This window comes from Scyliorhinus torazame, chromosome 4 (assembly GCF_047496885.1).
Source record: "Scyliorhinus torazame isolate Kashiwa2021f chromosome 4, sScyTor2.1, whole genome shotgun sequence".
NCBI classification, from domain to species: Eukaryota; Metazoa; Chordata; class Chondrichthyes; order Carcharhiniformes; family Scyliorhinidae; genus Scyliorhinus; species Scyliorhinus torazame.
This window is the reverse complement of record NC_092710.1, coordinates 159,908,207-159,933,810: the sequence shown is the minus strand read 5'-3', so window position 1 is coordinate 159,933,810 and position 25,604 is coordinate 159,908,207. Positions and strand designations below refer to the sequence as shown.

The 25,604-nt window shown below is 50.4% G+C and overlaps 1 long non-coding RNA gene across 1 annotated transcript in view; it reads right to left on the bottom strand.

Annotated features, from left to right (window-relative positions):
* Window positions 1–905: 905 nt before the first annotated feature.
* The window catches only part of LOC140411663 (uncharacterized), a 58,698-nt gene continuing 33,999 nt past the window's right edge, over window positions 906–25,604 (bottom strand). The window contains exon 2 of the long non-coding RNA XR_011940939.1: window positions 906–1,317. This is a non-coding gene — a long non-coding RNA (uncharacterized lncRNA). The remainder of the gene's footprint in view (window positions 1,318–25,604) is intronic.

Below are 25,604 nucleotides of genomic sequence, written 5' to 3'. Positions count from 1 at the left end.
TATATAGTTCATTCACTTTTCCTGACACCAATCAAAATATCTTGGCGGGCTGCCCAGTCCCAGAAAACAGCTGGGTGTAGAGAGTGTTCTCAGTGGGCGGTGTGGGTTGTCCTGTGTGCGGTTCCTCCAGGCCTCCTGCTCATCCTCTTCATCAGATGAGGCCTGATGCTCTTCCTCCTCCTTCATTATGTCCCCTCTCTGCTGTTGTTGTGCAGGATGCAGCAGGCCAGCATGATGTTAGAGCCCCTCCTGGTACTATATTGGAGCACCCCATCAAAGTCAACCAAGCATCGGAAGCGCATCTTTAGGACGCCGATGAACTGCTCAATGACGCTCCTTGTTGCTGCATGGGTGTCATTTAAGCAGTTCTTTGCGTCCATCTGGGGCCTCCAGCGTCATTAGCCAAGACCTCAGTGGTAACCCATGTCACCCAAGAACCAACCCTTCCACCCAGGGAGCACCTCGAAGGTGTAAGGAACTGACAAGTGTGCCAGGACATATGCATCATTTGCGTTGGCTGGGAATCAGGTGCAAACGTGCATGACGTGCAGCTGGTGGTCATACACCAACTCCACATTCAGGGTGTTCGTGGAGGGCATGTATGCCCCCTGGACCTGGGGCATGCCAGCGATGGCAGCAAATCCTGCCTCCCAGGCTTGGTCCAGATTGAAGTTTATATAGTCTGCTACGGATGCACCTGTGTACAGATGTCTGAGAGATCTCAGACAGGACCCCTGGAAAGACCCAGAGGCGTTAAGGTTCAGGGCGGTCACCACCTTGTTGCCCACCGGGAGCGGGTATCCTCCTCTAAACCCCCGCAGTGCCAGGTGCGTCATCATCTGACACAGGTAGCGCACAGTCTCCCTGGTTAGCTGTAGTCTTTGGCAGTACAACGGTCCGTCATATAATAATAATAATAAACCTTTATTGTCACAAGTATGAAGTTACTGTGAAAAGCCCCTAGTCGCCACATTCTGGCGCCTGTTCGGGTAAGCTGGTACAGGAATTGAATCCGCGCTGCTGGCCTTGTTCTGCATCACAAACCAGCTGTCTAGCCAACTGAGCTAAACCAGCTGTCATCTCAAAGAACAGACGCTAATGGTGTACACGTGATCTGATGCAGTGCCTCCTTCGCTCCTCCTCCTCGGCCTATTGGAGGCCGACACTGAAGCCTCATTGGCTGGCTCTTCTGGGGCAGGCTCCTCTTGTGCAGGGTCCTCCAAGCAGGCTCTGTGCCTCCAGTCTCCGTGCAGTCGCAACGGCAGCTGCAGCCAGGTAGATAGCGAGCACTCCTGGCTGTACTCCTAAATTAATTCTCTGCAGGGGGGGAATAGAGAAGACATGTTAGCAAGCTGAGTGGTCCCTTGCCTATCCAGATCCAACAAACTACGTGGTGATTGTGAGTTGCACTTCAGCTCCACATGTCCCCCCAAACCCCTCCCCCGCCAACCCCCCAGCTGTTCCTGGCAACATGTGGCCTTCCACACTGCACCCCTGTCCCCATCAGGGAGTGGTACCAGCTGTGTGATGTTGGGAGTCTCTAGCCTCACCACCCACCGCCGTCAACGGGGATACCGGTGCCTGCCGCAATCTGTGTCAGCAATAGGCTCTACAGCCCCTGTCCTGTCTCCCCAGTGGGGTCTACTGTGACTGTCCCCATTGGGTAGGCTGTGTGTTACTTTTATTTTACAGTGCAGAAGGAGGCCATTCAGCCCATCAAGTCTGCACCGGCCCTTGGAAAGAGCACCCTACTTAAGCCCCACACCTCCACCCTATCCCCTTTTATTCCCGTAACCCAGTAACCCCACCTAACATTTTTGGACACTAAGGGCAATTTAGAATAGCCAATCCACCTAACCTAGATCCCTCCAGGGTGGCACATGGTTGTGCGATGGAGAAGGTGACCTTGTGCAACAAATCACCTCCATGCTTAGAGGCTTGTGTGTGTGGGCAGATCCTACAGATGGGGGTGAGGCAGGGATGTGTGTCTGCTGGGGTCGTAGCTCCAGTGTGATGTGGGTTCTGGGTGTGACACACAGGTTGGATGAAAGCAGAAGCGCTGTGGACAGGTAGGGCTTGGAGACAGCTGCTGGTCCTGTGGAGTGGGCTACAGTGCATGTGTCCTTTGTTTGGGGTGAGCTCTGCTATTCGCCTGCCGTGGGCCTGTGCTTCTGATGAGTGCACTGAGTGCCAGCACCTGATGGGACACTGATTGAGCTTGGCCACGCCCATTGATGGGTCAGCTGGGGTCTGAGGGTTTCCAGAGGGGCGGCCTGGGTGGGCTCCCAAATGACAAGAGACTGTGAACATTTACAGGACACGGTGAGCAGTCAGCATAGTGAGCAGACGGGGGCCTGTATCTTGTACCAAATGTGCATTTTTTTAAAATTCTGCAGCAAGGGCTGTCTGAGACAGGCTACCCTGGTTCCGAGGGGTCACCCCAAATTCACGGTGCTGTCAGCACGTAGCTCCCCATCACAACCCCCCACCCCCCCCCCCAACCCCGCCAGCCTTGGCAGCCACCCCCCAGCAAAAGGTACAATTTTAAAAAAAATGTTTTAACTTTGCTTATCTCCTCTCTCTCCCCCCGTCAGCAGCCATGGCGCCTGGTCCCAACTTGTAAATACCTGTAGTAAACTGGGCCCATATGACTTCCGCCTGAGAGGGAGTGGAGCAGCCCTGAGCAAAGTGGATCAAACCCGCCAATCACATTTAAATGAATGCAAATGCTGGTTTTGCATGGCGCCGCCAGCACGGGGCGCGAACCTCGTTATCACCGCCAGCGAGGGACTGGAGCATGGCATCCGATTCGGCGCCGGGCGCGGACCTCAATTTGGGCCTGATGTCCGATTCTCTGCCTGAGCGCAGTTCACATTTGTGCGTCGCGATGTGGAGAATTTAGCCCTCTGTATTCCACAGATCCGGCCTGGGCCACCTTGTGACTCCTGGCTTAAAACATCAGTCAACACCCTTGGCTTCCAATGTCCTATGATTTCAAAATGTGATCAAGCTGATTACTTCCTGAACTCCAACTGCAACAAGGTTAATTGCTTTTCACAGAGAGAGAATTACCACAGATTTCTTCCTTTAGGTTTCAGCTAAACAAATCTTCCAGTCATTTTCCCCTGCTGTTTCTGTTCTTACCTTTCTAGCTGTTAACCTCTTAAATCAATATGTTAACCTCTTAAATCAATATTGCCCCAAACTTTTAAGTGTAACAAATCCACGCTGGTTTGCACTCTCTTTACACCATGGGTTGCTTTTAAAAGCTTCTCAACCAAATACCCCCATTTTCTAAGTTACAACTTTAATTCCGAAAACTAATATTACAAAACATGATGAACGATAGGTTAGCAACATAATGAATGCATGGCTGCAGTGATAGTGCAGGATGGAGGGCTTTAGATTTCTGGGATGTTGGATCCAGTTTCAGGAGGGATGGTACATACACAGGCTGGTGGGATTTAACCTATCAGAGCTGGGATCAATATCCTCACAGAGCAATTTGCTGGTGCGCTTATCATAGAATTTACAGTGCAGAAGGAGGCCTTTCGGCCCATCAAGTCTGCACCAGCTCTTGGAAAGAGCACCCTACCCAAGGTCAACACCTCCACCCTATCCCCATAACCCAGTAGCCCCACCCAACACTAAGGGCAATTTTGGACACGAAGGGCAATTTATCATGGCCAATCCACCTAACCTGCACATCTTTGGACTGTGGGAGGAAACCGGAGCACCCGGAGGAAACCCACGCACACACAGGGAGAGCGTGCAGACTCCGCACAGACAGTGACCCAAGCCGGAATTGAACCTGGGACCCTGGAGCTGTGAAGCAATTGTGCTATCCACAATGCTACCGTGCTGCTTAGGGAAGGGTTAATCTATCTTAGCTGGGAAATAACTTGTAAATTAGGAGGGATAAACAAAGTGTACAAAGAGTGGGAGAAGCAGATAGCACTAGATAAGAAATAGTAAGGTATTAGGTGGGGTCAGACTAAGAAATAGTGGAATAATAAGCTTAAGGTCTAAACTAGGTTTGCAGTGCATGTATGTAAATACACAAGCATGACAAATAAGGCTGGTGAGCTGCAGGTGCAGATAGCCAAATGGGAATATGGGCGGGATTCTCCGACCCCCCGCCGGGTCGGAGAATCGCCGGGGGCTGGCGTGAATCCCGCCCCCGCCGGTTGCCAAATTCTCCGGCACCGGATATTTGGCGGGGGTGGGAATCACACCGCGCCGGTTGGCGCCCCCCCCCCCCACCCCCCCTAGCCCCTCAAGGTGAGGGCTCGGCCCCTCAAGATGCGGAGAATTCCGCACCATTGGGGAGGCGCGATGCCGGACTGATTCGCGTCGTTTTTGGCGGCGGAGGGCGGACATCGCGCCGATTGCGGAGAATCCCGCCCCAGGATTGGGAACTAAATAGACACAATTCTCCGGAAAACTTCTGTGTGGTAGCAAGCAGGAATTGCTGTGAGCTTCCCAGCGCCCGGCCCAGTGAGGCCGGAAACACAAATCAACGTTAATTGGTCCACTTAAGAGGCCCGACGAGCTTCTCACCGCAACTGAAGGCTCGCTAGCTGATTCGCCGACACTGCGCTCCCCAGCCCCCCGCTAATAAAGTCACGCAGCACATAAACTGTACTTGCCCAGCCAACTCCAGTCAACTCGCAACAATGGTGCCGAGGAGACTGGCCTCAAGATTTGGGGACGCTGACCTGGGGAGACTGCTAGATGCCGTGGGGGCCAGGAGGGGTGTCCTGTCCCCCGAAGGGTCCTGGAGGAGAGCCGCAGGGCAGCCAGTGCTGCCTGGGATGAGGTGGCGGCAGCTGCTGTCAGCTCGGGGAGTGTGACTAGGAAGACTGGCCTCCAGTCCCGTAAGACTGTCAACGACCTACACCGGGCAGCACGAGTGAGGAGACAGCAACGCCTATCCTTCCCCCCGCAAGGGAGCATCCACTCCCCAACTCCCCATGCGACCCCCAAACCTTCCTCTACCCCCTCCCCTTCAACCCACAAGCCCACCCTCACCCCCCTCCTTCGCCCCCCAGGAGTACTGTGAACCACGCGTGTGGCTAACGATGCCCTCTCTGTGTCTCCTTATTGATTTGTTCGGCAGGTAGGTTCGATGTGGACTGCACTCGATGCAGGGAAGCTAGAAACGGGCGAAATTCTCCTACCCGCCCCGCCACATTTCTGCCCCGACCGGCCGGCGGGAGTCTCCGTAACACCGGCCGGTCAATGGGGTTTCCCATTGTGGGGCAGCCCCACGCCGTCGGGAAACCCCCGGGCGCCGGCAAAATAGAGACTCCCGCCGGCGGAGAATGACGCCACTAATGTCTAACACTGGAGAAGATCCAACTATTTTATTCAATGATAGAACTGATATACATATTCAGCTGTGGGTCGACACTATACTGAACTGACTGGAGACCTTTTAGTAGCCTGACCAGACTTACGAGCGACCGCATGGTGTTTGTACTGTGCTAGCTCGTGGACTCTGACTGTCTCAGTGGCTGGGTCCCGAGAGAGCGGGAAAACTAGTACCCTCTGGCTTTATAGTGGTAGTGTCCTGTCTTTTGATTGGCTGCACTGTGTTGTGTGCTTACTGGTCATCCTGTGTGTCAATCACTGCCTGTCTGCATCTCATTATATACATGAGTGGATATTATGACATCTCCCCCCCTTTTTTTTAGATAAATAAATACTAAGGTGTGCGTGCGTTTATATATATATATATATATATATATGCCTGACTATATACAAAAGGTGCCTAAATGTACGTATATACATAGGAAGGTGTCGATAGTGCAGATACATGGTAAACAAAACAATATTTACAGATGTTAAATCGATGAAGTCACGAAATGTACAAAAGTTCAGTCTACAGATTCAGTCCTTGTGGTGGGCGACAAATTCTTGTCGATCGCCGCAGAGGTGGATCAGGAGCTGCCTGCGCGTGAATAGGCAGGATCGCTGTCATCGCGGTGGGCGCGTGGATCGGCAGGTTTGCTGGTAGATCGGTGGCCTCGTGGCAGGGTATGTCCGGAGGAAGCATTGTAGGCGGTGGGGCACTTCGGTCAGGTAGCGGGCGTGGAACTCTTTGCAGTGCCCGTCTGTTGCGCCGTAGCAGGGAGCCATCAGCCATGTGGACAAGGAGTGATCTTGGGGCCACTTGTTTGATCACAACAGCTGTGGCTGACCAGCCGCCCTCAGGCAACTGGACACGAACATGATCGGTTGGGGCCAGCTCGGGTAGATCCGTGGCATGAGCACCGTATATGGCCTTCTGTTGGGCCCGTGAGTGCTGCATTTTCTGTAAGACCGTGAGGTGGTCAAGGTCTAGAACATGGATGGCTGGAACTGTGGTCCTCAGAGTGCGATTCATGAGCATCTGCGCTGGAGACAACCCAGTGGACAGTGGGGTTGCCCTGTATGCCATCATCGCCAGGTTGAAGTCGGATCTTCAGCTTTGCACAGCAACCGCTTTACAATATGGACCCCTTTCTCGGCCTTCCCGTTTGACTGCGGGTAGTGGGGACTGGAGGTTACATGACGGAAGTTGTAGGGCTGTGCAAAATCAGACCAATCCTGGCTGTAAAAGCAAGGACCATTGTCGCTCATTACCGTGAGCGGAATCCCATGCCTGGCGAACGTTTCTTTGCAGGCTTTGATTACCGTCTTCGATGTGAGGTCGGACCACTTCTTGGTAACTGGAGAAGTAGTCGACCAGGTGTACGTAGTCACGCCCCTTGGCATGGAAAAGGTCTACACCTACTTTGGATCACGGAGAGGTCACGATCTCATGCTGTTGCAGCGTTTCCTTGGGTTGAGCTGGTTGAAACTTCTGACAGGTAGGGCAGTTGAGGACTGTGTCGGCAATGTCCTGGCTGATGCCCGGCCAATAGGCCGCCTCCCGGTGACCCCAAGGTGACCCTCATGGAGTTGGCCCAGCACCATACCCCGCACACTCTGAGGAATTACGATCCTGTCGAGTTTCAGGAGGATTCCCTCCACCACCGTCAGGTCGTCTTTTACGTTATAGAATTGGGGACATTGTCCCTTCTGCCAGCCATTGGTAAGGTGCTGCATCACACGCTGCAGTAGAGGATCCTTGGCCGTCTCCTCACGAATGTGGACCACCCGTTCGTCAGAGGCCGGGAGGTTGGTGGCACACAACTGCACTTGCGCTTCTATGTGGCAGATGAAGTCACTTTGTTCACACGGTGTTGCAATGGACCTGGATAGGGCATCTGCAATGTTCAGTCTGGCGTGTAGACAAGTTCGAAGTCATAGCAGCATAGCTTAAGAAGAATTCGCTGTAACCGAAGTGTTATGTCATTTAAATCCTTCTGGATTATATGGACTAGAGGCCTGTGGTCCATTCTACCGTGAATTTTGGCAGGCCGTAAACGTAGCCGTGAAACTTGACTATCCCTGTCAGGAGGCCCAGACACTCCTTCTCAATCTGAGCGTACCGTTGCTCAGTGGGCGTCGTTTAGCACAGGGCTAAATCACTGGCTTTGAAAGCAGACCCAGGCAGGCCAGCAGCACGGTTCAATTCCCGTACCAGCCTCCCCAAACAGGCACCGGAATGTGGCGACTAGGGGCTTTTCACAGTAACTTCATTGAAGCCTACTCGTGACAATGAGCGATTTTCATTTCATTTCATGGCCCTGGAGGCATACGCCACTGGAGCCCAGGACGAGGAGTCATCCCGCTGAAGGAGCACCGCCCCAATGCCGTCCTGGCTTGCATCAGTCGATATCTTGGTTTCCTTGGTTGGGTCGAAGAATGCTTGAACCAGGGCTGTGGTGAGCTTTGCTTTCAGCTCACGCCATTCCTCTTCATGCGTGGCCACTGGAATTCCGTCGACTTCTTGACGAGATGGCGGAGGGCCGTGGTGTGGGATGCCATATTGGGAATGAATTTCCCGAGGAAGTTGACCATCCCAAGGAAGCGGAGGACCGCCTTCTTGTCCTCCGGGGTCTTCATGGCGTTGATCGCCGAGACCTTGTCGGCATCTGGTCGCACGCCCTGCTGCGAGATGTAGTCACCCAGGAACTTAATATCCGAATGACCAAATGAGCACTTGGATCTGTTGAGCTGGAGACCATGTTCATGAATTCTCTGGAAAACCTTCTTGAGGCGAACAATGTGTTCCTGGGTGTTGTGGACCAGATAATTACATCGTCAAAGTATACTCGCACCCCCTCGATGCCCTCCATCATCTGCTCCATGATGCGGTGAAATACTTCGGAGGCAGATATGATCCCAAAAGGCATCCGGTTGTAACAGTAGCGACCGAACGGGGTGTTGAACGTGCACAGCTTGCGACTGGATGCTTCCAGCTGTATTTGTCAAAAACCCTTGGAGACATCCAGCTTAGTAAAGAATTTGGCATGAGCCATCTCACTGGTCAACTCTTCACGTTTTGGTATTGGGTAATGCTCCCGCATGATGTTGCGGTTTAGATCCTTAGGGTCAATGCAAATGCGAAGCTCACCTGACGGCTTCTTTACGCAGACCATGGAGCTGACCCAGTCTGTTGGCTCTGTGACCGTCGATATGATGTCCTGGTCTTGGAGGTCCTTGAGGGGTGCCGGCATCCGGCGTGGTGCATGAATTACAGGGGTGGCGTTCGGCTTGAGCAGGATTTTATATTGGTATGGCAGCGTGCCCATTCCGTCGAACACGCTGTGGTACTGCGTGATAATGTCATCTATGTCGGCTTGCAAGTTTCCATCGGGCGAGGCCGTCGCCGGTGTTGATGACATGGTGTGGACTCGCTGAACCAGGTTCAGGAGCTTGCAGGCTCGAGCACCGAGCAGGGACGCTCTGACAGGCCTGACGATTTCAAACCGCAGTGTTGCCGTGATCGCCTTGTTGGATACCCCTAGTTGACAGGAGCCACTGGCAGCTATGGCACTGCCATTGTTGTCAAGGAGCTGGAAGGCCGGTGGAGGAATGCTTGGTCTGGCGCGGATGGTGTCGAGGTCGGATTTTGAGATGAGGTTCGCTGATGCGCCGGTGTCCAGTTTAAATTGGATGCGGGCCTTGTTAACTGTGAGGACAGCACACCACTCGTCGTCGGGATCTACACTGAGGATCGAGAGGCGTTTCGCCATTGTGGTGGAAGGCAGCGCATGTGTAGTTATGATGCCCACCCGGTATGGGGACTTGAGGCACTCAGCATCAGGGTCTGTTGGGCTGTCGGGATCAGAATCTGGCATGCCTTGTTGTATTGAGCGGACACTTCTGCGCCGCAGCTGGGAATGCTGGCTGCTGAGCGGTGGAGCAGATCTGCAAAGGGCTGCGTAGTGGCCAAGCTTGTCACACTGTAGACACCAGCGTCCTTTTGCCGGACATTGCTGCTTTAAATGGGCGGAGCCACAATTCGGACACTTCATGACGCCGACGTCAGCACGTTCCGTGAGCCATCGCGCACGTGCAGTGCAGTCGGTCGACGTACGCACCTGCGCGGTCGGGTTGTCGGGCTCGTCGTCCACTCGGTCGTGGCGCGCATGTGCAGGGAAAAGCCCGCAAACCGGCCACTCTCCTCGATGCTCAGGCCCTTCATTTGTGCAATGGCCTGCACCCCCTCGTGGGAGGCCAGCTTTGCAGTTTCTGCCACCCTGATGTGGGAATAATGATTCTTACCATGCTCATGGACAACACACGTCTCGATAGCGGCAGAGAGGGTCAACTGTTTGACTTTCAGGAGCTGCTGCCGAAGGGAGTCTGAGTGGACCCTGAAAACTATCTGGTCCCGGATCATTGAATCAGCCGTCGAGTTATAGTTACATGACTGCGCTAGGATGCGGAGATGGGTCCAGAAGGACTGAAAAGGTTCATCCTTACCTTGAAGCCTCTGCTGGAAAATGTACCGTTCAAAGCTCTCATTCACCTCAATGTCGCAGTGGCTGTCAAACTTCAACAGATGTGGAGATGCCGGCGTTGGACTGGGGTGAGCACAGTACGAAGTCTTACAACACCAGGTTAAAGTCCAACAGGTTTGTTTCGATATCACTAGCTTTCGGAGCGCTGTTCCTTCCTCAGGTGAATGAAGAGGTATATGATATGGGGAGGAGGGATATGGGGAGGGGGAATATGGGAGGGGGATATGGGGGAGGAGGGATATGGGGAGGGGGATATGGGGAGGGGATATGGCGAGGGGGATATGTGGAGGGGGTTATGGGAGAGGGGAGATATGGGGGAGGGGCGATATGGGGGAGGGGGCATTTGGGGGATATGGAGAGGGAGGAATATGGGGGATATGAGGAGGGGGCTATGGGGAGGGGGATTATGGGGAGGGGGATATGGGGGAGGGGACTATGGGGAGGGGGATATGGGGAGGGGGGTATGGGGAGGGGGGATATGGGGATATGGGGAGGGGAGATATGGGGATGGGGGATATGGGGCAGGGGGATATGGGGAGGGGGATATGGGGAGGGGGATATGGGGAGGGGGTATATGGGGCAGGGGGGATATGGGGGAGGGGGGATATGGGGGGGGATATGTGGGGATGTGGATGGGTCATGGGTGGCTCACTAGCTGGTGGGCCCCCGACCTCTGCATTGGCAGCCTCCCGGTCCTCAGGTCTGCCTGCCAGTTCCAGGGCCTTGTCCTCATTAACGGTGAGTGGTCTCTCATCAGCTGGGCCTCCTCCAGTCCTCTTACACTCCCTGTTGTTGTGTGCGCGCTTCTCCAGTGGGGGGCGGGCAGGTGGGTGGCAGGTGTAAAGGCAACAGTGTTAGACAGGTATATGAATGCATGCCAGCGGTTGCGCGTATATTGGCAGAGGTGCGCAGCACATTTGGGTTAGGGTAGGGTTAACGTTAGGGTTGGTTGCACCTGGGGGTGTGCCGCACATCGGGGTGGGGTACTCACCCTGGCTGCCCTGACGAGGTCATTCACCTTCTTGTGGCACTGGGTGCCTGTCCTTGGTGTCACAGCCACAGCACTGACGGCCTCTGCCACCTCCCCCCACATGCGCCGGCTGAGACGTGTGGCAACCCTGCAGCCATGTCCGGGGTACAGGGCCTCCCTCCTCTCCTCTCCTGCGTCCAAGAGCGCCTCGATGTCGCGCTCCTGGAACCTCGGGACTGCGCGACCATCTTAGCGGGTCCTCCGGGGGGGGCGTCTTTTGTGCTGTGACGCCACGCGGTGTGGGTGACGCCGTTGCGAATGGCGTCACGCCGCTGCTAGCCCATTCAGGCCCCAGAGACTTTGCGCCGTTTGGGGGGGCCCCGACGCTGGAGTGATCCGTGCCGTTTTTGGTGCCGGGTCCCAGCCATCGTGCCGGTTTTCGGAGAATCCCTCCCCTGGATTCTGCTGCTTGAATTAAAGACACATGTCCATTAATCATCCATGATCAAAAATAAGAACTGTAAAATAAAAGAGAGGGGAAATAAGAAAATAAACAGGAAGGATCCTTACATAAAGCATGGCAGCCAATCTTCAAACTCAGTTGGGTGTTCGTCTTCCACTTTTTGCCAGGGACCGGGCTATGGACAGGCTTTGCCCGCTCCCTACCTCCCAAACCGGTCAGGATAAACAACATGCCATGCAGCAGGAACTTGATGTCTTGAAGATGGCCCCCTGCAAGGCATAATGCTCTTCAGAATGCAAGGACTCTCTCTAGCGCCTCCAACAATCTCCCAAGGATCCCTCACAAATCTTCAAAGTGAGCTCCAAAGACCTGCACCACAGAGTCGAGACCTTCACCCAGAACAACATTCTCAATGGCTGCCATCATCCAGATGTGCACAGCACCGCCAAGGTGAGAGCTCGCTACCAGCAACAACGGCACTGCAAGCTGGGCCCCACGCCAGCCCACTCCAATCACCACAGTCAAACGAGGATTTCCTACAATTTATCTCGGCTCCTCTTCGCAAATTACAAACCAGGATCTTCTAGGAACAGAGCGCGAAACATACATCCCAAAAAAAGACAAATATGATGCGAGCATCAGGATAAAATAAAGGAATGCAAGATGAGCAGAGCCAGAGTTTGCGAAAAAGCAGTCGCTGCCATGCTCACATCATATGACCCATCTTACTCTGCTTTCTAAACTGACATCGCCTCAGTAAAAAGCACCGTTCTATACTTAAAAGCTCTTTTTACCTCACCATGTCATAGCACAATTGGTACCACATAAATAGAGCTTCATTTCTATCAGAAAGCTTTTTTCTGTAATGTTGCAGCTCAGACTTCATCCCACACATTCACCATTATAATACAGGTCTAGTTGCGACCACAAACCCTTACGATTTACCAGAAATTTGAACACTGGGGTCTTTGGAATTTTGTTTATGTGCTTTAATACTGATTATAAAAATAATATTTAAAAAAGGGAAACAAGTACGAGATGGACAAAGATTTTAACATGAGGTAAGAAGGAATTTCTTTGCACTCTCTGGATTGTGGTTTGCAATGTGGATTGTGGCAAACCTATTGAGTGTGGAATTTGTTGAGAAGATTGGTTGGTTTGGTTTATTGTCACGTGTACCGAGGTACAGTGAAAAGTATTTTTCTGCGAGCAGCTCAACAGATTATTAAGTCCATGAAAAGAAAAGAAAAAGAAAATACAAAATAAGGCAACACAAAGTACACAATACAAACACCGGCATTGGGTGAAGCATACAGGGGTGTAGTGTTAATCAGGTCAGTCCATAAGATCACCATTTAAGGAGTCTGGTAACAGCGGGGAAGAAGCTGTTTTTGAGTCTGTTTGTGTGTGTTCTCAGACTCTTGTATCTTCTGCCCGATGGAAGAAGTTGGAAGAGTGAGTAAGCCAGGTGGGAGGGGTCTTTGATTATAATGCTCGCTTTCCTCAGGCAGCGGGAGGTTTAGATGGAGTCAATGGATGGGAGGCAGGTTTGTGTGATGGACTGGGCTGTGTTTACGACTCTCTGAAGTTTCTTGCATTCTTGGGCTGAGCAGTTGCCATACCAGGCTGTGATGCAGCTCGATAGGATGCTTTCTATGGTGCATCTGTAAACATTGGTAAGAGTTAATGTGGACATATCGAATTTCCTTAGTTTCCTGAGGAAGTATTGGTGCTGTTGTGCTTTCTTCGTGGTAGCGTCGACGTGGGTGGACCAGGACAGATGTTTGGAAATGTGTACCCCTAGACATTTTAAACTGCTAATCATCTCCACCTCGGCCCCGTTGATGCTGACAGAGGTGTGTGCAGTACTTTGCTTCCTGAAGTCAATGACCAGCTCTTTAGTTTTGCTGGCACTGAGGGATAGATTGTTGTCACTACACCACTCCACTAGGTTCTCTATCTCCCTCCTGTATTCTGACTCGTCGTTATTCGAGATCCGGCCCACTATGGTCGTATCGTCAGCAAACTTGTAAATTGAGTTGGAACCAGATTTTACCAAAGGTCGTATGTATACAAGCAGTATATTAGGGGGCTAAGTATGCAGCCTTGCGGTGCCCCGGTATTGAGGACTATTATGGAGGTGTTATTGTTTATTCTTACTGATTGTGGTTGTGGGTCAGAAAGTCGAGGATCCAGTTGCAGAGTGAGGAGCCAAGTCCTAGGTTTTGGAGCTTTGATATGAGCTTGGCTGGGATTATGGTGTTGAAAGTGGAGCTATAATCAATAAATAGGAGTCTGATGTAGGAGTCCTTGATGTCGAGATGCTCTATGGATGAGTGTAGGGACAGGAATATGGCGTGTGCTGTGGACCGGTTACGGCGGTATTCGAATTGCAGATCAAGGCATTCTGGGAGTATGGAATTGATGCGCTTCATGACCAACCTCTCGAAGCACTTCATTATGACTGAAGTCAGGGCCACCGGACGGTAGTCATTGAGGCACGTTGCCTGGTTCTTCTTTGGTACCGGTATGATGGTGGTCTTCTTGAAGCAGGTGGGGACCTCGAGCGGAGTAGGGTCTGGTGAAAGATGTCCACGAACAAATCTGCCAGCTAGTCCGCGCAGGCTCTGAGTGCACGACCAGGGATCCCGACTGGACATGTCGCCTTCTGATGGTTCACTTTTAGGAATGCCGATCTGACTTCGGAAGCTGTGATGGTGGGCATGGGTGAGTTATGGGCTGCAGGTGCACTTGACAGCAGATTGTTGGTTTCCTGCTCGAACCGAACATAGAATGCATTGAGTTCATCGGGGAGAGGTGCACTGCTGGCGGAGATACTGCTTGGCTTCGCTTTGTAGCCATTACGTTGTTCTTTTTGTCATTCCTGAACTTATACTCTTGATCGATAGCTATTCTGTCAATTCACCACACAAGCTAAATATTGCAATTGAGGAGGTATGCGCACCAACACCATACCCTGTCTCAATCCCAAACTGGAGTGTATCTGTTGAAATGATATTGTACTTTCCTTTGATTCTAATACAGTTACCTTCCTCTTTTAATCAGGTGTCCCAACTTTGATCATGAAAAGCAATGAGGCAAGCAACAATTCACATGATAATAATTATAGAAATTTTCATCATTGACGAGTGAAAAATAATGCCACAATAAAATGACACGTCACAGCAGTTTCGTTTGGAAGGCTTTTTAATTAGTTTCCCAGGTCTGCTTTTTGCTGAGTTAAGCAAAGATGTGGCTGTGGTATAATAGCATGGTGGACAACTGGATTGCACCATTAACGGTCCAAAGCTGCATTGTGGTAATCTGACCAATATACCTTCTTTTTTTTATTATTTAGAGTGCCCTATTATTTTTTTCGAATTAAGAGGCAATTTAGTGTGGCCAATCCACCTACCCTGCGCATTTTTTGGGTTGTGGGGGTGAGACCCATGCAGACACGAGGAGAATGTGCAAACTCCACACGCGCAGTGACCCGTGGCCGGGATCGAACCCGGGTCCTCGGCGCTGTAACCTTCTTCTCATGCACAATTGGAGTTGCTAACTTTCAGGTGAGAGCTACTTTCTCAGGTGCTCTGAAAATTTTCTCATAGAACCATTTCAAATGAGAAGAGGGAAGTTCTCCTTGGTGTCCTGATCTGTACGCATCCTTCAACTAATACCTAATAATACGTTATCCAGCCATTATCACATTGCAGTTTGTGGGACATTGCAGAATGAAAATTAGCTGTTGCGGACTCATAACAGTGACTACACTTCACCCCTGTTCACCATGAGATCTTGAAAGGTGATATATAAATGCAAATCTTTCTTCCTTTCTGTGCATTTTTATCTAATTTCTGAAATGCCGACTCTTATAGCCAGTCCATTTCTACTATTAGCTCATATTGCCTATCAACTATGTGTTCATATGAATGTGTCAAACTAATTTGGCAATTGCATAATCAAGGGTGAAATAGCTGATCACCAGCAACAACTCACATTTCTATATCACCTATTTGATAAAGAAATATGTCAAGATGTTTCACAAAGGGTGAAAGTAATCTGGTGCTGAATCAGAGAGGGAGATTAGGAACGTGAGCAAACAAATGGACTTTGAGGCAAAGTGAAAGATGGAGACGTTAAAGCAGGGAATTCCAGAGAATAGTACTGAGATAGCTCAAGGCTCTGTCACCAATGGTGAAACAAAGGGAGAGGAGCTGCTCAGGGGACCAGAATCTGAAGAATGTAGTTTTGTATTTTGAAGGGGATTGAGGGCTGGAGATGATGGCAGTAATAGGGTGGGAGTAAGGAAATAAAAGATGCCGAGAATTAGGTTTTTAAATGTAATTTGGGGAGAGGGACCCATTGTAGATGAAGAATGGGTAGTGAAGATCGAGTGGTGCCTCTGGTCTCTCCCATAAGTGGATTCACACCCCTCATGGTTAGCACTGCTGCCTCAGCGCTGAGGACTCGGTTCGATCCCGGCCCCGGGTCACTGTCTGTGTGGAGTTTGTACATTCTCCCCCTGTCTGCATGGGTCTCACCCCCACAACCCAAGGATGTGCAAGGTAGGTGGATTGGCCACATTAAATTGCCCCTTGTGGTAGGCTATATTAGGGGTATCACGGTACCTAGGTGGGATGTACCTTATACTCTAGTATGAGTGGTGGAACCTGCCTGCTGGTTCAACCCAGCAGGCGGAGCATAAGAGTCTGTGTTTCACCCACAGCAGTCATTCTGTACCGGAGCTGCTGGGGTAATAAACTTGTTCATTAAAGCCTTCAATTGGACTACAATCTCGCTTCAGTAGTGATTGATCGTGCATCACCCCTTAATTGGGAACATTTTTAAAAAATAACTACAAAAGTACAAGACTTGGGGCTATAGTGAATGGGAGAGACAGGATTGAGATTACAGGTTAAGAGCTGGTGGCATGACTAAGAAGAAGAGATGGTAATAGTAACGGCATCAATGGTCATAATCCTAGGGGCAATCATGAACTCCTCGCAGTTGATGGTGAGGTGATGGTGGGGAAGAGTGTATGTCAAAGGTATTTTGATATGGTGAAATGAGCCAAGGGTTCTCCTTTCCCTCAAGGATAATATTCAATTATAGGTACTTTTGACTGAGCAGAGCAATGCATGATAATGCTTGATGTGACCAAGCCATATCTAGCAAAGGATGACTTTGGTGCACCAAATACATTTGTGTCTCTCTGACTTCAAGAGCAAAGATGGAATAGAACTGATATGGATCCGATGCAATGATTGACATACTGGAGCAACGCAATCAAAGGTTGGGGCAAGGCAGCAATTAAGCAGGTCAATAGATCAATGGAGCCATGATGGTTGGAGGGGAAAAGAAATCAAAGGATTTGGGAAGGAGACTGTGGAAATGGTTTTCCTAATTGGGCAAATTATGTGAATAATGAAATTGGACACAAGTAAAGAGATGTGGGTGGTAAGAGAGATAAGGAAGTGGTCAGAGATAACCTTGTTAAATCAGGCAGATAATAGTCAGGCAATAAAAGAAGCGCAATTAATTTTGGTTAATTACTTCATTTTTGTCATTACTGTTATCAATCATTCAGAAAATTGCTGTTTCTGCCATATGGAGCAAAATTAGAATCTAAGTAAAAGTGAAGAAAGGAAATAGTGTATAGAAACTCACATGGCAAAGATCATGACCTTTGTGCAATCTGTTATCCAACAATACTTTGGGTAATGTGACTTGCCAGAGGCAAGAGTGTGACATTGAAACTGTTTCTATTAATACCAAGTTATTTCAATGTCTCAGCAGTGCCATTTTGATCCTTACTTACCAGACTACTGACCCGGGACGTAATGAAAGACATTTCTGTTTCTTCATTCATTCGCATGAATCTAGTCCATTTAGGCCGGATCCTCAGGAAATAGCCAGCTGGTCTGTGTTAGTAGGATCCTTTTCCCCCTTTAAAACGGTGCAGCCTCTAATTTTCTCATGGGAAGCAAAGCATCTACGAAAGGCAGCAACTGAAGAACGACTCTACTTTCCAACTTATCGATAACCACTTAGTTTTCAAATCAGCAGACAATCTTGAATGGCCATTCATAAATCAGAGGAAATATGTTTTAATGGGAAGTGGGGTGATAAATAGAATTTATTTAATTCAATTTTTCGGGTGCCGTTGCACTGTTGGTCACAAACTGAACCGATATGCAGCACGGTAGCACAGTGGTGAGCACAGTTGCTTCACAGCTCCAGCGTCCCAGGTTCGATTCCCGGCTTGGGTCACTGTCTGTGCGGACTCTGCACGTTCTCCCCATGTCTGCGTGGGTTTCCTCCGGATGCTCTGGGTTCCTCGGACAAGTTCAAAGATGTGCAGATTAGGTGGATTGGCCATGCGAAATTGCCCTTTGTGTCCAAAAAGGGTTACAAGGTTACGGGGATAGGGTGGAGGTGTGGGTTTGGGTAGGATGCTCTTTCCAAGGGCCGATGCAGTTTCGATGGGCCAAATGGCCTCCTTCTGCACTGTAAATTCTATGATTCTATGATGATAGCGGTGGAGCCATTTCGGGATGAAATTGTTGCAGAAGTATCAATTATCCCTTCTCAATACTGATGGCCTGTTTAAGGAGTTGATTATAACCGCAATTCTATCTGGTAATTTGTCAATTAAATAGATGTTGTTAGCTGAACATATTATCAGTGCATTCTAGATTGGATCAACAGAAATGTGGAAGAATTGCACTGTGGACAGCTTTGGAAGCAACCTCAGCTATGATTTTTTTGGAAGTTCTTCATTCCAGGAAAATAATTGTGGGCAGGATTTTCACTTTTCCCTCTGTCAATTTTTCAGTGGATCTGGGAAATGAAAGAGCAGGGGAAGGGTCAGGAGAAGATCCATTGTTCCTTGTCCCCGCTCACTGTTACATTCTACCAGAAGGACACAGGGCTAGGCACTGTTCTATACGTCTCTGGGTGTATTCAGATGATGATGGGAAACCCTTACTTTTGATTTTTCTTCTGCCATTTTCCCCAGAACTTATGCTGGGCATCAGGAATATCTGTTTGTGCTGTTCCCGTGCTGGCAGGAGAGATTTAACATTCGGTGTCCAGAATTGATTGTCGAGTGATTGATGACAGAGGTTTTGGTGTAATATTCAAATATTTTGATTTTCTTTCAATTCTTCAAACATTTAGCACATAGGCTCTCAGGACCTCAGGTTGGCTCTCCAGGGGAGATCAAAGAGCTGAACAAAATTAGTCAACTACCCCTGAGACCAAAATCTCAGTCAAGGTCAGGTGTGCACCTCTGTAGTGGTTGGAGGTCCTGCCATGTTAGAAATGCTCCCTGATTTTGTAATAACAGGGGGCTAGATTCTCCGACTCTGAGGCTATGTCCCCACGCCGGCGTGGGAAAGGTGGTGTTTTATGCCAAACAAAATAGCGTAAAATAGCCACCGGTTCCCCGTTTTGCTGAGGGCTAGCAGCCAGGCAGCATAGAGCACCCGGCTCTAGCTGCCAATATGGCTGGAGAATTGCTGGTCTATGGCCGCGCATGTGCATGGCGACAGCCTGCAGAGGCTGCACCACGCTACATGGCGGAGGCCGCTCGTGGACCCAGCCCGCGAAATAGTGCTCCCCCTTTGACCGGCTCGTGTGCCCTGGTCTCCTCCCCCATTGTGCCCCCAGCCCCTAATAAAGTCTCCCCCGCCCGCGGATTGGCCCTCCCCCAATTGTCCGCAGCTGCCTCGCCGAGTTCACGACGGATGAGACCACACGCGACCCACGCCATCGGGAATTTGACGGGTCAGGGACGGAGCATCGGGGGGTGGGCCTCAGGCAATGTCCTGAGGCCGGCGATAGGTGGCGCGGCATACTCAGAGAGTACGCCACTTTGGAGGGGGTGGAGCATCGCGAAAGCGGCGCCACTCCCAATTCGGTCGGGAACTGTGATTCTCCAGCCGAACGCGAAATTGATGGTAATCTACTGGGCTGACAACAGACCAGCAGTTACATCTCCCTGTTTTATTGCTGTTGGCAAAAAGTTCTTTTCCCACTTGCCTTTATGGGACTGCATCCAAGCAGAAGCTACAGATTGTTTTATTTATCATTTTCTTCTTGCCTGATTTCATTACCGAAAGAGGTTTGATAACTCTCAGTTGGAACAGAAGCTTGCTGGTTTAATCAGAGTTAATGCAAAAGAACTCTCTGTGGACAGGTCTCTTAAGATAAAAGCAACAAAGGTTGTCTCAGGCACTTTCTGATGGCAGCAGCTTTGCACAGTTGGACACAAGTAAAAATCTCAATGTGACAGTCAGTCAGTGCCGCCTGTGGAGTTCAGGCATTAATTTATTTGGCATAGCTCACAGCATTTTATTATTCAGTTAAATATCTTACATTGCTGGAGCTGAGATTCAAACAGCAGCCATAATTTACAATTCACAGTGGAGATCAGGAAATTCACCGGGGCATTTCGACTGGGGGCCGAAAGTGTTAAAAGCCAAATAGCAAATCAGCAGCCTGATTACATCACTCCCAATTTTATATTTCCATTCAATGGAAAGGGTGGAGACAGCGGCGTAATGGTAATGGACGGAATTCTCGCCGGGTGGGATTTTCTGGTCCTGCCGACTGCGCAGCCCTGCCAAAATCTAGTGGTCAAGGATATTCATAGAATCATAGATTATCATAGAATTTACAGTGCAGATTGCACAAAACTGGTGGAATTTAAATTCAATTCATAATTATGGGATTATAAAGCTAATCTCAATAACCACAAAACTATCATTGAATTTGTAAAAATCGGGTCACTAATGCCCTTTCGGGAAGGAAACCTGCTATTCTTACCTGGATGGCCTACATACGACACAACATCCAAAGTAATGTGCCTCTTAACTGGGAACGTGGTGCCGTGAGGCAGCAGTGCTAAGCGCTGCACCACCGTGCTGCCCGTGGCAAATGCTTTATTTTATTAATTTACGGGATGTATGCATCACTGGCTAAATCAGTAGCTATTGCCCATCCCTAATTGCCCTTGAGAATGTGGGGCCTTCTTGAACCACCACACGCCTGTGGTGTAGGTACACCCACAGTGCTGTTTGGGAGGGAGTTCCAGGATTTTGCCCCAGCAAGAGTGAAGGAGAGGCAATATATTTCCAAGTCAGGGTGGTGAGTGGCTTGGAGGGAAATTGGCAGGTGGATGGTGTTCCCAGGAATCTGCGGCTCTTGTTCTTCTAGATGGTAGTGGTTGTGGGCTTGGTAGGTGTTTTCAAAGGCGCATTGGAGAGTTGCTGCAGTGGATCTTGTAGATGGTACACACCGCAGCTACTGGTGCGCTGATGGTGGAGGGAGTGAATGCTTGTGGTGGTAAATGTGGTGCTAATCAAGCTTTGCCTGGTATTGCACTCACCCAAGAATGTGGCGACACTTCCATCACCTTCCCAACGCATGCTTTGTAGAGGGCAAACAGGCTTTGTGAAGTCAGGAGGTGAGAGCAGATTTCCCAGTCTGTTACTTACTCTTGTAGCCACTGGGCTGGATTCCCCATTATTGATACTATGCCCCCACGCCGGCGTCAAAACGGTGGATGCAGCTTTTGCTGCAGATACGGGCCCCCGCATTTCCGGGTCAGAAACTACGTATGCGCATGGCGAAGGCGTCCAGCAGCCGTGCCGTGCTCCATGGCAAACTTGGACCACGGAGCCAGACCCAAGGTGCGCCCGACCCTCCAATCCCTCACATTAATTCCCCGGCCGCCGATGAGGTCTCCGATCCACCTGCCCCCGACCAGGGCGGGGGCGGACTGAGTCCTCAGACGAGCATCCCAACCGGCAATAGCAGGTTAGTTCCATGCAGTCGAGAACTTGGCCGGTCGGGGGCGGACAATTGTTGCAATGCCCTCCCGTCGGTGCGGCGTACTCCCCGGTGACGCTGATTTTCGGTGCCCGGAGAATCGCCGAGCCAGCGCCGGGCCCGATTACGGCATCAAACTGGATTCTCCGTCCCGGCACCAGCCGCGATTTCAGCGTTGGGGTGCGGAGAATCTAGCCCACAGTATTTATATGGCTGGTCCGGTTCAGTTTCTGATGAGTTGTAGTATCCAGGATGTGCAGAACTTATCCCCCAAACTCTCTACAATCAGAGGCTCAGAGATTCCTCACTTCACTCAGAATGAGCTTATCCTGGCAACCACTGCACCCGATAAATGTGTTCTGATGAAAAGACAGCCCTGAAATGTTCAACTCAGTTTCCACGTCCAAGCATCTGTCAAACCTGCTGCATTTTTCCAGAATGTTCTGTTTCTTTTATTTTATATTATCAGTCTCAGTCGAACACAGAGAATACTATGAATAGGAAATCAAAGGACTCACAACTGCCACGTCCACAGGCTTTCGGTTTGACAAGTGTGGATGAGGGCAGTCAGGAATCCCTGATAAGCACAGGTGAACTGGAAATCAGGTAGAAGTGATTTTCTTCCGATTTTCGTGCTTGAAAAAAGTTATCCTGTGCCATTTATGCACCCATAATACACTGAAAATGGCCCTTTAAGCTCCGATCTTTTTTAAAACCTGTTATGGTCTTGAAACACACTCCCGCTAAGCTATCAGCCTGAGGATATTAGTGCATTCAAAATAATATCACATCCTTACCACTTTCACATGTCAATCACGATCTTTAAAAGGAGCTCTTTAAGAGGTGCAGTAAACACTAGCCCATGAATGGTACGAGGAATGTTGTATTTCCAAGAAAACAATCTTTTTCACCATCTTTGAACAAATGAGTTTGCAACGATTTGCCATGTGAGAGAGACATTTTAGCTGAAAGCAGCGGATGCTGAGGGTGGTCACTGATAGCACCCTCTCAATGTAGGGATGATGGAAGAGTAACCACTGCTCCTTCTCAATGCTGACAGTGCGTTTAATGATCTGCCATGTTATCACAATCCTATCTGTAAACAAACATAAGAGTTCAAGAGATGCAGCTGCACTGGACAATGTTTGATCACAAAGAAAACGGTGTGAAGCTGGGATAGCATTGCTACAAAGATGGAAAACTACTCCTCATCCACATGTACTTGAAACATTTATGGACCCTTGTAACTTTATGGAGAACAGTGATACAAAATCAGACCTTCGCAGTCTGACAAATAGAATATTCCTTCCATCCATTTACATGCAGCATAGGATTGCTTTATTTGATTCAAGCTCTTTCTTATTAGGTGTTTTTTTCAACTTGATGTTGTCAGGTTTGACTGTAATTCTATCTCAAATATTGTCATAACATTAATAGAATACTCATTTTGACATATTTCAGTTTGCCATTGCTACAAGGCAGAATGTCGATCAGAAGGTGCTCCCCGGTTGAAGAGATAGAACACATGGGCCGAGATTCTCCGACAACTCGCCGTCGGGTCGGAGAATCCCCGGGGGCGGGGGGGGGAGAATCCCGCCCCGCCGCCACGACAGCGGCTTCCGCATTCTCCGGCGCCAATTTTCAGACGCCCCCAGGACCACCGCCACGTTGGTCGGGGGCCGTTGACAGCAGCCCCCCCCCCCCCCCGGCGATTCTCAAGGCCCCGATGGGCCGAATGGCCGACGAGTTGGCCGACTCTCGCCGGCGTGGATTACTCACCTCCCACACGGCGGAACCTGAAAGGTGAGTGTGCGGGGGCCGTCCTGGGAGGAGGGGGCGGGGGGGATCTGACCCTGGGGTGGTGCTCCCACGGTGGCCTGGCCCGTAGTCGGGGCCTATCGACTGGCAGGCGGGCTGGTTCCGTGAGTGCCTTCTTTACTCCGCGCCGGGCCCCTGTAGGGCTCCGCCATATTGCCCGGGGACCGGCAGAGAGAAGGAAACCCCCGTGCATGCTCGGAAATAATCCGGCCGTTCTGCGCATGCGCGGAAATACGCCGGCCGTCATGCGCGGACTCGCGAGGGCTGTTCTGCGCCGGATGGAGCTAAAGGGAACCACTCCGGTGGCAACCTAGCCCCCTAGAAAGGTGTTAATTCCACACTTTCGGGGGCCGTTGACGCCGGAGTCCTTGGCGGCGGTTTTCATGCCGGCGTGGGGGCAAGCACTATTATTAGGGAATTCCACCCATGGAAATTTCAGAACACCATGGATAATTTGTCCTGGTGCGGTTGGAGAAAGGAAGCATAGGAATGAGACGTGCTGTTGGAGGTTGGTACTGGATTTATCAGATATATGAGGTAAAGGGCCTTTGCCAATCGATCGACAATACAACTGAGTGAAAGAAGCAGTAAGCCCATTGGAAGATGGGTGTACTTTTAGCCCGGTTCCTGTTAAGGCTGCAATTCAGTGGAGAGCATGCTGAAATGTATAAATGTAGCGTGGGGTTTTGTGTGTATTAAAATGCGAATAAGCAATATATTTTCTGTAGTTTAGTGCGTTAGTCACCTACTAAGCAATGTTTAGACCATGTTGGTTTTTGTATGTTTGCTGCAGTAAAAATATTGAAACATGGGGCGGGATTCTCTGCAATCGGCGCGATGTCCGCCGACCGGCGCCAAAAACGGCGCGAATCAGTCTGGCATCACGCCGCCCCAAAGATGCAGAAGTCTCCGCATCTTGAGGGGCCGAACCCTCACCTTGAGGGGCTAGGCCCGCGCCGGACTGATTTCCGCCCTGCCAGCTGGCGGGAAAGGCCTTTGGTGCCCCGCCAACTGGCACAAAACTGACTTTGCCGGGTGGCGCATTCGCGGGAGCGTCAGTGGCCGCTCACGGCATTCCCGCGCATGTGCAGTGGAGGGGGTCTCTTCCGCCTCTGCCATGGTGGAGACCATGGCGAAGGCGGAAGGAAAAGAGTGCCCCACGGCAAAGGTCCGCCCGCGGATCGGTGGGCCCCGATCGCGGGCCAGGCCACCATGGGGGCACACCCCGGGGCCAGATCGTCCCGCGCCCCCCCCCCCAGGACCCCGGAGCCTGCCCGCGCCGCCTTGTCCCGCCGGTAAGAGAGGTGGTTTGATTCTCGCCGGCGGGACAGGCATTCCAGCAGTGGGACTTAGGCCCATCCGGGCTGGAGAATCGCCGGGGGGGGGGCCCCTGAACCGGCGCGGCACAATTCCCGCGCCCGACGAATATCCGGTGCCGGAGAATTCGGCAACCGGCGGGGGCGGGATTCACGCCAGCCCCCGGCGATTCTCCGACCCGGCGGGGGGTCGGAGTATCCCGCCCCTGAAATCTTATCGTCTGATCCTTTGAGTTGGTCAGTGGAAATTCAAGTCGCTTTTTAAAAGTTATCAGTCTCTGAGATCATAACAATATTGTTATAATCCACATGAGACCTATAATCAGACACCCCGTGAGTCTTGCCGAATACAAACTCTCCCGCTAGGGGGACGGATCATTCATGATTGAGTTCTATATAAAGTCGGCCAGGTTTGGAACTGACAGAACCAAATTTCCTTTTCCTAACTCGGTTCGCACTCGTTTGTGTTCCACAAGAAATGTATAGTGGTATCTTCATTGCCACTGAATGAGAATTCTGGTAGCCCTTACATAATGAAACTGTAGGAATACCTGCCCATGAACCACAGAAATTCAGGAAGGGGGATCACCACTACCTTCTCAAGGGCAGCAACTGATGGGTCTTGTCAATGACACCCAATTTCTGAGAATTATTATTTTTTTTAAATTGTTCCAATTAAGGGGCAATTTTAGTGTGCCCAATCCACCTACCCTGCCCATCTTTGGGTTGTGGGGGTCAGACGGGGAGGATGTGCAAACTCCACACGAACAGTGACCGGGGTTCGAGTCCTCGGAGCCGTGAAGCAGCAGTGCTAACCACTGCGCCACCGTGCCGCTCCTTTGAGAATTAATTTTTAAAAGTTCTATTATCAGAAGTGGCTTGCTAGGCCAATTTAGAGTTAATTACATTTGTGTGAGATTGGAATCACATATTGGCCATACCAGTTAAGGAGAACATGTGTGAATCAGTTGGGTTCATTCAGATAGTCCAACAGCTTAATAATTAACTTTCAGACTTTTCAAACCAAAATTAATATTCAAACTGCCCAAAAAAGGACTTGCAGCTAGTTAGCACTTTTTCTGACCAGCAGACATCTCAAAACACTTTACAACCAGTTATATTCTTGAAGTGTATTCACTGCGATATTGCGGGAAACACATTGGCCGACTCGCACACAAAAAACTCCACAAACAGCATGTGATAATAACCAGATAACCTGTTCATAGGATATCGATTTGAAGGATAAATATTGGTTGGGACACCAAGGTTAACTCCCCTACTCTTGTTCAAAATAGTGCTAT